Consider the following 16,303-nt stretch of genomic DNA (forward strand, 5'->3'; position numbering starts at 1 on the left):
TCGAAACTTCAACAAGCTATTGCCTCAATAAATTTTTGTAACCTTCTGGGCCCAAATGAAAGAATCTCGGCCCAAACTTAAATCATAAGGCCCAAATCGAAGTCTCGACACCGAATTAATCTCCAAGGTCAATTTCTTTACTTAAATCACCTGGCGAAAAATCTTTAATGGCGAAAAATTACCTTCGAAAATTAACTAAAATTTTCAGGGGCTCACACTCTACCCCCCTTAAAATAAATTTCGTCCTCGAAATTTGCCCAATGCATGAATGAGAGAGGTTACTTCTTTTCGCCTCGGACTCGAGTTTGCACAAAACATAGTTTTACTTCCCTCTGATTCTTTATTTAAACATAGAAATTGGGCTTAAACTTCGCCCTAAACGTTAGGTTAACTAGAAACAAGTTCATACGAAATCAAACAAGGAAACCAAAAAGGTTACAAGGAAAAGGAACGAATTACACCGTGAGTGGAGATGGAGATGGAGAGCTAGATAGTTGGATCTTGAATCTTGGAAGCAAGCCTTCAAGGTGGATGATGGAGGATATGATCTTCATGGCTCCTTCTTCTTCTTCCTCTCCTTGCTTGAAAACGCAGAACTTTGCAACTAGAGAATGGAGAGAATTTTTCTGAATGAAGAGGTGTTGTGGTGTTGTTGTTGTGTTAAAACATCTAGCATAGGGGAGTTTATATAGGGGAAGGCAAGGCTTCATGAATTTAATTTCCAAGGAATTTTCTGGTTGCACCACACAGCTCCAACCAATGAATTAATGTCACGTCAGCTCTGCCATGTCATTCAACCAATCAGGAAGCTCCAAAATCAATCCCTAATCTTTCGAAATATATTATTGCTGATTTTCTCAAGATTTTATCTGATTTTTCTCTTAATTTTCGACCAAAATAATCTTGAGTGAAAATAGGAATGAATCGGGACTTGTTTTGGACCTTTTCTCCTTTAAATCTCTCCATGGCTTTATCCTTAACATCCTCCCCTTGATTTTCTCTTGATTTCCACATTAAAATTGCAGATTTTATTCTCTAATTTCAGCCAACATATCTTGAGGGAATTAAGGAACGAATCTGGACTTGTTTTGAGCCTTTTCTTGTTGCACAATCCCTTGAAACTCTCCCTTGATTTTCTCAACGTAATCTCCTTGATTTCCACATTATCTCCATCATTTCCCATGCAAAAATCAGATTTAATCTCCCATAATATCTTCAAGCCATGTAGTCTCCTAATGACTTCAAGTTTTCTAGCCTCATCAGGATTCCTGCGTTGACTAGGATTCCTAGTTGGACCAGGAAAACTCCATTTCTTCATTTCAGCTCATTTCCTTGTCATTTATTTCAATGTACCTAGAAAATAGAAACTTTTATTAAAATTACTAAAAATAGAAACTTTCTAAAGATGGAAACTTTCCTAATCAAGACGGATTTATTTAAGGAAATAACTAAGTAAATATGAGGAAATAACAGTTAAAACGTCGCATTAAAGTGCTCATATCACCTTCCAACCATAGCCACGTACCCTTATATAGGGCACACTTACCATACCATCAATAACCTCATTAACCATATAACGGTCAAATAATAATCATATATTTAAAACATAAAACCGTTAAACCATAAATAGAGAAATAAACACAAAATAAAATAACCCCCAAAATAAATAAATAAATAAAATATATTTTAATTTTAAATCATAAAATTTCCAACAATCCCCCACTGATTTAAAATTAAAATAAAATCATTAAAAAAAATAAGTGAGTGCTTCTACTGTGCAATCGGCATAGGTACCTCTCGGGTTTGAACTTAGCTTAGTGTGATAGTCTCTATTTGAGGAACCAAAGTGACACAGTCTTGAACTTTGATACCTTTGACCAAACTTCAACATATCACACACACAGTACGGGTAATTAGACAGGTTCGCGTGTTGGCGCATTTATGGTCGTGCGCGTATCTTGATTCTCATGAGAGTATTAGAGAACAGCCCAATTCTCATTGTCGCGACCTCACGAACAACTCTCACTTAGGTGAGTTCTCCAAGGGTACGTGTGCCCGGACCCCGCGGGAGTTTTCCCGTCTCGAAACTCATTCAGGGTATCATTGTTTTCCCTTCCTAACGTCACATTTAATATAGCACTTTAATGCCTTAGGGATGCACAAGATAATATCTCTTTTGGATATATCCTTAAAGTTTATGTGTGCTATATTTGAGTCACACAGTATGGATTGTTTCTACCACATTGAACTTCCTTCATGGGATCTCTAATCACAGAAGTTGGGTTACCTCTCTAGGTGACTCCCTTATGGGCTTAAGCACATCCCCCTTCAGCGATTTTATATATAGTCTCCTCCTCGAGACTATAAGAGCCTCATCCGAGAGGCATATATATGACTTATGTCATATTTTATTTATTTTATTTTCCCTTTGGTCATATCGTGCTTGTCCCTTTAGCTCGCAAAACCCTGTATTTTAATTTATCTGCAAGCCTTAAATAAACCATCAACCACAATTCTCATAGGAGTGTTTTCCTCCATATGAGAACAAGAAAATTTATAACTCTGCACTGATTATTTAATGATCACGTAAGATAAAATGCTACGAGTGTTACCCCCACATTACCATAGGGCATTTAAAATATCATTGAAGTAAATAGTAAATGATGACTAGTGTTAAAGGAAAAACAGATTATGTGCCTTCGTCAAAGCAACTGACGGAGAGGGAATCAAATAATCAACGATTACCATCAATCAGCACAGTTAAAGATCAATCAGCATTCAATGTATTTAATGTAATTCATATTTCCGTTGTAATCCTCTCCCTATATAAAGGGACTATGAAATGAAATTAGTAGACCAATTCCAATCCCAATTTTACTTTTACACGTTATCAGCACGCTCAGAGCCAATAGCCAAAAAAAAAACTGTAGTTTTCTAGTTTCTTTCCGTTGAAAAAAAAAAATTAAAAACCCTACGAAGAAATTTTTTTTTTCTTCTTTTCTGCCGCAATTCTCAAAAAAAAAAAAAAAAAAAAAAGATTTTTTTTTCTCTCTTGCCCAGATCGCCCCCCCCCCCCCTTCAGCGTTGCCCAGATCAGCCTCCTTCCCTGCACAGTCCAGACTGACCGTCGTCCACGCCTGTAACACACCCGCGCCTCCCTCACCCAACACGCTGACAGCCCAGTCGCACCCTCCGACTTGCACACTAGATAGCAGCGCCCATCTGGGTTATCTCCACCATCGCAGCACCTTCCCTCAGTTTAAATTCCGAACCCAGATCACCGGCGCCACCCTTGAGACCCACCGATCTGGACCTTGACCTTGCAGCACCAGACCCGATCCGGACCAGCCTAGCCCCCCGCCTGCAGTCGCTGCCTTCGATCCAAACCGGCCAGTAGCACCGATCCAAACCAACCAGCAGCCCTGCTCCAGCCTAGTCCATCCTCCTACCCACGCGGTCAGCCCACCCGCGCAGCCCACAGCGCAGATCCCAACACAGATCGCTGAAGAATCCGGCAACCCATCTGCAGCAACCCCTCCGCCAACGCTCGGATTGGCCAGCCGGGATCCGCTCGTCTCCTTCACCGGTCCCAGCCCCGCCCCCGCGCCCCTGCCCAGCCCCAGCGCCCCCGCACCCTCGTCCAGACCGGCATCTGCACGAGTTTCTTCTTCTTCCTGCAAACCGAAAAACAAACAGAGAGAAAAGAAAGAAGCAGAGAAAGAAGAAGAGAGGAAAGAAAAAGAGAAAAAAAAAAAAAAAAACAGAGAGAAAGAAAAAGTAAACCGGCCCAAAGAAAAGGTCCGGTTGAAAAAAAAAAAAAGGGGGAATCCCAGCCCGAAAAAAAAAAAAAAGAGAAGGGCCCAAGTATACACCCGGCCCAATTAAAAAAAATAAAAATAAAAAAACAGGCCCTGCAGGCCCAGAAACGAAAAAAAAAACACAGAAAAAGAAAAGAAAAAAAGAGAAGGCCCAAAGAAAAGACCAGGCCCAGAAAAAAAAAAAAAGGATCAAAGCCCACTGCTGAAAAGGGAGAGAAAGCGACCCAGTTTTTTTCTCAAGCACAAAAACATCGCTACGCACGCCTGCATCAACACGCGTGTGCGCTAGGATTGTTTTATTTTCTCGAAATCAAGTATGTTTTCTTTATTTTATTTTATGATTTTAACAAAGCATGTGAATTTTATTATATTTTGTTATTAAGCATGTTTAGTCGATAATTTTGATCATTTGAAGCTTGCCTTGTTATTTATGTTTTATATAATTACCTTTAAGCATGATTATATATTTCATTGTTTATGATTTATTTATGAAAGTTTGAGCATGTTTTTATTTTATTTATCCTTATATAAATTATTCCTAAGCATGCCTTTATATTATGCTATCGTTTGTATTTTATTTTATGCATGATATATTCTTGCTATTATTATGTGTTATATATAATTTGTTGTATATTTGTGAAATTTGAGCATGCCATGTAATTTATTTTTATATATGCTATGTTTTATTATTAAATGTGTTATAGTTATTTTTGTAATACAACATATAAAATTCCGCTTTGCCATGATAATGAAAATTCATGCGTATTATACACACAACATTACCGTGATAAAGTATTTTCACATAGCATCGAAAAAAAATGTGACCATTACGAATCTTGGTCTTGAAATCTAATTCATATTTTTGGAAAATAATTCACGTGGATGTCTTTATGACTGCGTAATTTATATATTCTCTCTTGTTGATGTAGATGGCTGATCCAACTCGACCTGAATTTGACATTTTGGACTCAGAAGGACTTGAGTACCACCGTTGGGTTTCCGATGTAAAAACTGCCTTTGTGGCAAAAGACTACACTGCCACCATCCAAACTCCAACTGACCCCAAAGACGATGGACCGTCTAATAAGGTGAAAGCAAATGCCTTCATGTTTCTGAGGCGACATATTGATCCTAGCTTACGCTGGGAATACCTTCAGTTGAAGACACCCAAAGAACTGTGGGATGCCCTTAAGGGACGTTTTGGAAACATTCATGACACCTTGCTCCCTGAATTGACCGTTCAGTGGAATGAAATCCACTTGCTTGACTACAAAAAGGTCAATGACTTCAACAAGGACATGTTGCGCCTAAAGGCACGTCTAAATTTTTGTGGAAAGGAACTCACAGAAGATGATATGATCCAGAAGACTCTTTCCACTTTTCCTACTTCAGCAATTATACTAGCGAACCAGTATAGGCTAGAGTATGATAACAAAAGAATCACAACTTTCAATAAGCTGATCAACCTACTGCAAGTGGCTGAGAGGCATAATGAGGTTCTTTTGAGCAACAATGCCAGGCCCGTTGGGACAAAGAAAATTCCTGAAGCTAATTATGGCAAAGTCAAAGGCGGAAAGAACCCCAATGCAAAGGGGGTTGGACGTGCTGATCCCTACCCACGTGGCAACAATGCACCACGTGGAAAGGGACGTGGGGGTCGTGGTATGGGTCGTGGAGGCCCTCCCAATGTATGGCGCAGAGATGGTGGTGCTGGCCCTAGTGGTCATGGAAACAAGGTGCAAAGGGCACCTAAGAACCCTTCAGTCAAACAAGGTAGAGTTGGCAATGAACCATGCTATAGGTGTGGAGTCATGGGGCATTGGTACAAGAACTGTCAAGCAAGCAACAGAGTAGCAGCCAATTACAATAGGTATAAGGAGTCTAAAGAACAAGAGGCTCACTATATGGAAGAAGGAGGCAACGACCCAGACGTCAACCTCACAATTGCAGACTTCAATGGCAACAAGAAACTTGCTCAGTCAATGGATGCTTCAGATTTTGACTGATCTGCTTTATTTATTTTATTTTCCAAAAACAGTTGTGAAGGCATAACGCCTCATTTTTAATTAGACTATTACGTAGTCTTAAAGTTTATTTCAATAATCGTTTGATGAATTAGATTTCTAAACAAGACCTTGATTTGATTATCGTTGGCTTATTAATAAATTTTGGATTTTATTCTGAAGCATTGAATTTATTCGATTTTTATGTGCTACACATATTCACATGGTTCGAAAAAGCACTATAAAGATGTAAAGCAATACATCTAGAGAAAAATTATTAGAATGAAAAAAAATTATCATCCTACTAAAATAGACATGCTCTAAAGAATATGAGTTATATTTTCAAAAGTAATAATACCTCCCATTTATTTGTAGGAATGAATCGAGGAGAACTTGAGTGCTTAGTTGATAGTGGGACTACCCACACCATATTAAGGAATAGGCAATTATTTATTGAATTAATAGCCTATAATTCCTCTGTGACTGCGATGATTGGATCATCACAAGTAATAAAAGGGCGAGGACCTGCCAAATTTTTGCTGCCTCATGGCACAATATTTAAAGTCACAGACGCTCTATATGCACCAAGAGCTAATCGAACCTTGTTAAGTTTCAAAGATATTTGTGCCAACGGTTATCATGTAGAAACACACTGTGAGAATGAAACTGAATACCTTTATATTACCTCTAATGAATGTGGAAGGAAACACATTTTAAAGAAACTTATGAGTCAATCTAGTGGACTATATACCTCACTACAATTCAGATCATTGAATCATATGTTGTCACCAACAATGAAATATGGGACACTAACCCATACAGGCTTTGGCATGACCGCCTAGGGCACCCTGGTCGTGACATGATGATCCGTATTTTGAAGAACTCACACGGACATCCTTTCTTTCGAGTGAAAAATAAAATGGGAGAAAAATCCACCACACTGAAAGGTGTCGGTCCTCGTATTGCTCAAATGCAACCATTACTTCTGAAGTACCAGAAGCACTACCTCCCTCCCATTATGCCTCGTTGACTATTTCAAAGGCACATCACTCGTTTTGCAAAGCCTGCTCTTTAGCAAAAACAGGATCGAGACCTTCCTATGCTAAAGATACAAAAAAAAAACATTCCATTCTTACAAAGGATACAAGGAGACATCTGTGGACCTATCCATCCAGAATGCGGACCATTCAAGTACTTTATGGTTCTGGTGGATGCCTCGACACGCTGGTCACATGTCGTTTTATTGTCCACAAGAAATGCTGCATTTGCAAAACTCCTAGCACAGATTATACGCTTAAGGGCTTACCACCCTGATCACCCTATCAAGTCTATAAGGCTTGATAATGCTGGAGAGTTTACATCAAAAGTATTTGATGATTATTGCATGTCTATTGGAATCGATGTAGAGCATCCTCTACTCCATGTGCATACACAAAATGGTCTCGCAGAAGCCACCATCAAAAGGCTACAGATGGTGGCTAGGGCATTGGTTATGCACACCAACCTGCCTATATCTGCATGGGGTTATGCAATATTGCACGCAGCTTTACTCATTCGTTTCAGACCCACTACTAGCCAACCATTTTCTGCGTACCAGTTGGTAACTGGATATGAGCCTGACATTTCACACTTACGTATATTTGGTTGCGCAGTATATGTGCCTATTGCGCTTCCACAGCGCACTAAAATAGGTCCTCAGAGACGATTAAGTATTTATGTTGGATACGAATCTCCAACGATTATCCGCTATTTGGAACCCTTGACAGGCGATCTCTTTACCGCTAGATTTGCGGATTGTCACTTTGATGAGACAGTCTTCCCTTCGTTAGGGGGAGATAGAAAAAAGATTTTCCAAGGGAACGACAGGAATTGTCGTGGTTTGTTCCCACTCTGTCTCATTTTGATCCCCGCACTTCACAATGTGAAAGTGAAGTGAAAAGAATAATCGATCTTCAGAACGTAGCAGATTCGATGCCTGATGCGTTTACTGATATCGCAAAAGTGACGAGATCACATATACCAGCTGCAAATGTGTCTGCAAGGTTAGAAGTCCCCAACAAGGGGCACGGTGCCGCAGATAGAGGCACTACAACCACACTTAGTGGAGGTATGGTTGAGGTCGTGGCTTCTCAAAGGAAGAGGGGGAGGCCACTTGGTTCGATTGACACTCACCCAAGGAAGAAGAGGGCGAGTAAGGCACAAACCGATCCATTAATCATCAATGTAGAGAATCCCTCTCATGAGATTGTCTCTGATTATAGTTATGTCCATGAATCAATACTGGAGGACGCTCCGATGTTTGAAATGATTCCAGAGAACAAAGAAATCTCAATGGATTATGAGAGTGCGTATGAGTTGATAGAAAGATATTCCATACACATTGATGATGTACACTGTTGCTCAAGAAATGATAGAGCACAATGATATCGAACCACGCTCTGTTGCAGAATGTCAACAAAGAGCAGATTGGCCTAAATGGAAAGAAGCAATCCAGGCAGAATTAGATTCTCTGAGAAAGAGACAGGTATTTGGTCCGGTAGTGCTAACCCCACCAAGAGTAAAGCCTGTAGGACATAAATGAGTCTTTGTTAGAAAGCGTAATGAGAAGAATGAAGTCCTGAGGTACAAGGCTCGCCTTGTGGCACAAGGTTTCTCCCAACGCCCTAGAATTGACTACGAGGAGACATACTCTCCCGTAATGGACGTTATAACGTTCTGCTACTTAGTTAGCCTAGTAGTTTCCGAATGACTGGAAATGCAGCTTATGGATGTGGTGACTGCATATCTCTATAGGGATCTAGATTCAGAGATATATATGAAAGTGCCTGATGGCTGATAGGAGCATTTTAAAGTGGTATTTTAATAGTTAATTCCTCACATTTTGCTTAGTTAATTCCTTAACGAATCGATTTTTAACTCAATTTCTATTTTCTTAGGTACATTGGAGTAAATGATGGTGAAATGAGCATTAGGTCCACACTTACCTATAAATGGTGGAGAAAAATGGAAATGTACTAAAATGTCAATTTTACACATTTTCCTACTCCGGCTAGGAGAAACCAAGCCAAGCAAGGAAGAAGGAGCGGCCGCCGGACCAAATGAACTTCAAATGAGCTGAAACTTTCCAGATCCATTCTACACATCCTAAGGATCATTTCTTATGAAGAGTGCCAGAGCTATAATTGAGTGGAAGGCCTTCAAACAGTCAGCCCAATTTCCTGCAGAAGCAAAACTGGAAAACTGGACCTGTAAGAGGTCCAGCAGCATTTCCAGCCCAAAGGCATGGAAATAAATTCTGAAATTTTACCAAAATGATCTACACTCATGGTAGATCATTTCATATGAAGAAGTCACGAGCCAAATCTGAAGTCCTGTTGGAGAAATAATTGAAGGAATAAAGGGGCAGAAACTGATCTAAAAACAGCTCAACACCACATGTTCAAGTTTCCTACCCACATGAAGAAAGCTAGATGCTTTTCTCTTTTTCCTTGGATATATTTTTCTGCTCCAATAGATCATTATCACTTCCATACTTCTGCACCTTCATGCCTTGCTTTCATTTCATCATTACTCCATCTTTTCCATATTTTACAAACCACTTTCATTATTTTTCTTCCATTTATCATTTCACTCTTCTTTTTCTTCCCTATATAAACACCTTCTCCTCTCACTCTAAACAAATTCCTTCATCCATTCTATCTTCTTTGTCTCTCCATTTCCTTTCCATTTTCCTTTCCAACATCCTCTAGGGCAAGCCACGAAGTTCAAGCAAGGCCAAGGAAGAGAAGAACCAAGCCGTGAGCATCATCATCCATCCTCCACCTTTGAAGCTTGCTTTCGAGTCTCAAAGGATTCAACGTTATTCACCCATCTTCATCTTCCATCCACGGTGTAATTCGACCTCTACTTTGTAACTTTTGCTTTGTATTTCGTTGGTTTTGCCTTAGTTGACATATATGTTTGAACAATTGTTAATATCTGGAATTTTATGATTAATTGAGAATTTTCAGATTCATATATTGTGATTCGAGAGTTGCTTATGTGGGTTTGTTTAATTAAATTTGCATTATGGATAACTTTTGTATTTTAATCTTATGTGGTTGCAAACACTTAGGGTTTCGATATAATTGGTGCTAGGTTTAAGAACATGAAATCGACTTTTCGTTTTGTGTAAACTTGAATCAAAGTAGTAAAGGTTTTGTACAAAGATCGAATTTAATTAAAGAGAATTGCAATTAGGTGGACTTTTCCATACTAAGTTGTACACTTGAGTTGATAGCCTTTCTCTATGTGTAATGCGTTAAACATGACATGATTGACTAGCTTTCTAGGGTTTGATTGCATGTTTGATAGGATTAATCTAGGTGCTTTCGCTTAGGTTAATTAGCATTGAAAAGTAAAAAATGGGAATTCATTTGCTTTCGAATGTTTCACATGATCAACTCCTTTCTCATGACTTAGATGAACAATATTAGGGTTTGAATCAATTTTAATCATAAGTTTCGGTTTTGATCTTTGTTCTCTCATTCCATTCGTTTAATTATGTTTATGTGTTTTATTTGTTTTCTTAACTTAGTTTATTTTCGAATCCAAAATTCCCCCTTTTTCGTAAATATGTTTATACTTGTGAATATCTTTGTGATTATATTACTTTGTTTTAATTTTAATTGTTTAATTGTTTGACAATGACAGGTGTACCCTCAATCCCCGGAATAGAACGATCCCTACTTGCTTATACTACTAATGATATTTTTAGGGTTAAATTATGCGCTTGCTCAAAGCGTATCAATGGCCTTACATTACTCAAGTCAAGTGACTCTAAACCACAGAGTGCGTTTTCAATTAGGTTGAAACGCTCACTTTACGGATTGAAACAATCCGGGCGGATGTGGTATACCCGTCTAAGTGACTACTTGATTGGGAAGGGATATAAGAACGATGAATTATGCCCCTGCGTATTCATAAAGAAAAAAAGTTTCGGATTTGCAATTGTAGCAGTATATGTCGATGATATGAACATAATAGGTACTCTTGATAAAATAAGAGAAACCGCGAGCTACTTGAAATCCGAATTTGAGATGAAGGATCTTGGGAAAACTCGATTCTGTCTAGGCCTTGAACTAGAACACCGAGTTTGTGGAATACTAATCCACCAGTCTGCATATGTCCAAAAGATGCTCAGGCGATTTAACATGGACAAAGCGCATCCTACTAGCACTCCCATGATCGGTCGAAGTTTGGATGCAAGGAAATATCCATTTCGTCCAAAGGAAGATGACGAAGAGGTGTTGGGAGCTGAAATTCCCTATCTAAGTGCAATAGGCGCATTATTTTCCTTAGCCCAATGTACTCGACCAGACATTGCATTCTCAGTGAACTTGTTAGCTATATTTAGCTTAGCGCCAACGCAGCGTCATTGGAATGGTATTAAGAACATTTTCTGATACCTAAAAGGAACCATTGACTTGGGACTGTTCTTTCCCTACAGAGAGACAAGAGGGACCACAGATGGAACTGCAATCCCTGAAGGAAATATTGATGGCGAAAGTGCCACTCACTACACCGAAACGCCAAATGATGTTTTGGTTGGTTTTGCTGATGCTGGGTATCTCTCTGACCCACATAAAGGTCGTTCCCAAACTGGTTATGTAATTACCATTGGGAACACGACGATATCTTGGAGATCAACCAAGCAAACCCTTGTGGCTACCTCCTCGAACCACTCAGAGATCATCGCTCTACATGAGGCGGTTCGTGAGTGTGTATGGTTAAGAGCTATCATCACACATATTCGAGGGACTAGTGGTTTGAGTTCTACCACTGAAGAGCCTACTTGCATTTATGAAGATAATGCAGCTTGCATCGAACAGATAAAGCTAGGATATATCAAGGGTGATCATACAAAACACATATCGCCAAAGTTTTTCTATAATCGGCAACAACAGGCCCTCCTCAAGATTCAAGTGAATCAAGTAAGGTCTGAGGAGAATGTGGCAGATTTGTTCACCAAATCATTGCCTAATGATAGGAGCATTTTAATGCGACGTTTTAACTGCATTTCCCTACATTTTCTGCGTTATTTCCTTAATAAAACTCTGTTTAGGAAAGTTTCCATTCTTTGATTGGGAAAGTTCCTATTTGTAGAAAGATTCTACTTTTGTAGTTTCTATTTTTCATTTTTGGAAAGTTTCCATTTTCAATTTAGGAAAGTTGCCATTTTTCATTTTAGGAAAGTTTCTATTTTTCTTACTAGTTTCTATTTTCAGGACCTCGGAGCTAAAAAGTGGAAATGAACTCATAAATGGAAAGAGGAGCTTGCAAACGTTAAGGGGAGCAAAAATGAGAAACAATGGACCACAGAAATGAGCAGAAATGAAGAAAAGAAGTTTTCCTACTTCAACCAGGAAACCCTGCGAAAGGGAGGAGAGCTTACCAAGCAAGTTTCCAACGCAACCATGAAAAAGAAATGGAAAAATGAAGTGTGATGACGTTGGAAGGTAACAAGGCTTGAAGTTGAAGCAACAAGGCCCAAGAACTCTCAAGACTTATTGGATTTTCGGCAAAATGGATCAAAAGCCCATAAAGCCCATGCAATTAGGGTTTGTGACGCAATGAAGAAACCCTAGAGATGTTTGTCGTCCAAAGCCAAGAGATAAACAAGGGAGATGGCGTGAAAAATCAGAAAATACAAAGAAGATTTCGATGGAGATTTTCTAGGGAGATTTTCTTGGAATGAAATATTCTTGGAGAATTATCTTATGTATTTGCCGTGAGGAATTAAGAGAGAAAAGAGGAAGCAACGTGAAAGCTAAGCAAAGATGACGCCAAAAGAAGAGAGTTTTAAGGAAGGAAAAAGTGTGGACAACAAGAAAAGCTCAAAACAAGTCTAGATACATTCCTAAAATCCCTAAAGGTAGTTTGGCCGAAATAAAAGAGAAAATCAGAATATTATCAAGGGAATTTCGGCAAGATTATTTAGGGAGATATTTTAGAGAATTTTGTGATTGGTTGGACCACCTCATAGGGCTTATGTGGCAAGCTAGCATTGGAGGAAGTCATGTGGAATTATCACATTAATTTTGTGGAAAATAAAGAGGAGTGCACAGCTTGGAGAGCAAGGAGGCCGTGCTCCTATATATACTCTCTCAATGAAGACGTTTAGGGTTCCTCTCTTTTTACGTTTCACTTTAGAAAAAATCAGAAAACCTCTAGAATTGTCGTGAGCTTCTCCATCCTCTAGGGCAAGCCACGAAGTTCAAGCAAGGCCAAGGAAGAGAAGAAGGAGCCGTGATCTTTTCCTCCACCATACACCTTTGAAGCTTGCTTTCGAGATTCAAGGATTCCAACGTTATTCACCCATCATCATCTTCCATCCACGGTGTAATTCAACCTCTACTTTTGTAACCTTTGCTTGTATTTCGTTGGTTTTGCCTTAGTTGACATATATGTTTGAACAAATATTAATTTCTGGAATTTTTATGATTAATTGAGAATTTTCAGATTCTATTATTGTAATTCGAAAGTTGCTTATGTGAGTTTGTTTGATTAAATTTGCTTGATAGATATCTTTTGTGTGTTAATATTGTGTGGTTCGAAACATATAGGGTTTATGCATAATTGTTGCTAGGTTTAAGAACATGAATCAACTTTTTGTTTTGTGTAAACTTGAATCAAAGTAGTAAAGGTTTTGGACAAAGATCGAATTTAATTGATGAGGATTGCAATTAGGTGGACTTTTCCATACTAAGTTGTACACTTGAGTTGATAGCCTTTCTCTATGTCTAATGCGTTAAACATGTCATGATTGACTAGATTTCTAGGGCTTGATTACATGTTTGATAGGATTGATCTAGGTGCTTTCGCTTAGGTTAATTAGCATTGAAAAGTAAAAAAATGGGAAATTATTTGCTTTCGAATATTTCTCATGACTTAGATGAACAATATTAGGGTTTAAATCGATTTTAATCATAGTTTCGGTTTTGATCTTTGTTCTCTCATTCCATTTGTTTATTTATGTTTTTATGTTTTATTTTTTTTCTTTACTTAGTTTATTTTCGAAAACCAAATTCAAAAATCCCCCCTTTTTCGTAAATAATGTTTATACTTGTGAATGTCTTTGTGAATATTACTTTGTTTTAATTTTAATTGTTTAATTGTTTGACAATGACAGGTGTACCCTCAATCCCCGGAATAGAACGATCCTATTTGCTTATACTACTAACGATATTTTCAGGGTTAAATTATACGCTTGCTTTTAGCGTGTCACCTAAGGCCATATTTGAGAAACATGTGAAAAGCATAGGAATGCGAAGACTTTCCAAACTCCCCTGATTAATGTAAGTATCAGGGGGAGGTGTAGACGTCAGGGGGAGTCTAACACATACATGTCATACTCAAATGTAAAAGGTGCGTTGTGCTCTTTTCCTTCGACCAAGGTGTATTTTTTGTCCCACAGGGTTTTTTTTGTTACTTGGCAAGGTTTTTAGTGAGGCAACAACTCATGCACCATTTCGTCTTTGACTTGGCACAAGGGGGAGTGTTAAAGGAAAAACAGATTATGTGCCTTCGTCAAAGCAACTGACGGAGAGGGAATCAAGGAATCAACGATTACCATCAATCAGCACAATTAAAGATCAATCAGCATTCAATGTATTTAATGTAATTCATATTTCCGTTGTAATTCTCTCCCTATATAAAGGGACTATGAAATGAAATGAGTAGACCAATTTCAATCCCAATTTTACTTTTACAACTAGAAATATATATCATAACCCCCACATTACTTGATATTAAATGTTGGGCTAAATACTAGTTAGTACCCTGTGGTTTAGGTCCAAAATCAATTCAGTCCCTGAACTTCTAATTTCATCAAAAACACCCCTGCACTTTCAATTTTGATCTCATAAGTCCAATTCGTTAATATTCTGTTATGGGTTCAAGTTATAGTTGGATTATTTGTTGAAAAACTATTTATTTTTATTAGTAGGACTCACTCCTAAATTGACTATGCAGACCACCTCGACACCACATCATCAAACATAGGCTATATATCAGCCACATTAACAAGTTAAATAACTCAAATGTCGGAAAACTAACAAATTGGACCTATTAGATCAAAATTGAAAGTGCAAGGGTGTTTTTGATGAAATTAGAAGTTCAGGGACTGAATTGATTTTGGACCTAAACCACAGGGTAGTAATTTGTATTTAGCCCTTAAATGTTCTTAAAGACATGTTTATAAATATTTACAGGAGTTATAGCTAGAGCTTACCCCCACATCACCCAGAAAGATGCTCTTCATGAGAGAATACTAAATGCTAAGAGTACTCATAACAGAATCAGATATATAAGACCAATGGTAATAATAAGCATTAAAGAATACTAATGAAATAGTTAAAATTTCAAATAGTAACCCCCACTATTGAAATTAAAAATAACTTCTTATTGACTCATTAAAGAAAAATAAAACTTCTCACGAATTGAACTTATAAGTATTGTAGGAGCATTCTTGTTTATGAGATAACTTGTTGTAATTGTGTATACATTGGCTAACACAAAGGGCATTTGTATATCTCATAATGCACATAGAAATTAAATTGTGAAAGTAAAAGAAAACGTACCATTTCCTTCTCTGCAATTACTCAAGAACTCAATCAATATTACAGCTAATAACTCAACTAAATTTTAATAATTAGACAAAATTAATAGTATCACCACAATTTGAAGCAGCATTATTTTAGATACGAAAGAAAAGTAAATAATCATTAATTATAATATGCAACTCCAACAAAATATAAGTTCCTCAAAACAAAAGACAAAGGTCATTTTTAATTGACATGGCAACATATAAAGAGCTACAATATAGACTTCAAGGTCAATTGCATTCATAATATAACTGTTAACATATTTAATTGTATGCAATCAATTATTATATGTATGTAAATACAATAGAATAACTCATAAAACCAGTAATCAAAATGTACATACCTCGAGTAGCAACATTTTATATATTATAGGAAATATTAGTTTCATATAACGGTAAATTAACTAGTCATAAATCAAGAATAGCGAACCTGATATCATGGCAGAATAATTTTCATTGAAAGCAAATTTAATTTGTAAAGATGATTTGATAGAAAATAGGCTTTATTTGTATATAAATCAATTAACTGTAACATGCATATGGATGTACCTGCTTGCTGGCTACTAGCACTTATATAATTTAATCACGATTTTATAATTTGCATATGTATGGAAAACTCATATGCATTGAATATGAATTTATATGCCAAATGATATAATTGTAACTACAAAATGTTAAGTAATCAATGTGCATGATTGAGAAGGAGTGAGACTAAGAATACGTGATTGAACGATCTCATGAATATAATAAAATATAAATATATATTTCTTACAGAACAAAAGTTAGTTATGCCGTAGAAGTGGTTTAGGATTCCTTCGTCATGGTAGAGGCTAGTGTAT

The sequence above is a fragment of the Rosa rugosa genome, chromosome 3 (genome assembly GCF_958449725.1).
Source record: "Rosa rugosa chromosome 3, drRosRugo1.1, whole genome shotgun sequence".
NCBI classification, from domain to species: domain Eukaryota; kingdom Viridiplantae; phylum Streptophyta; class Magnoliopsida; order Rosales; family Rosaceae; genus Rosa; species Rosa rugosa.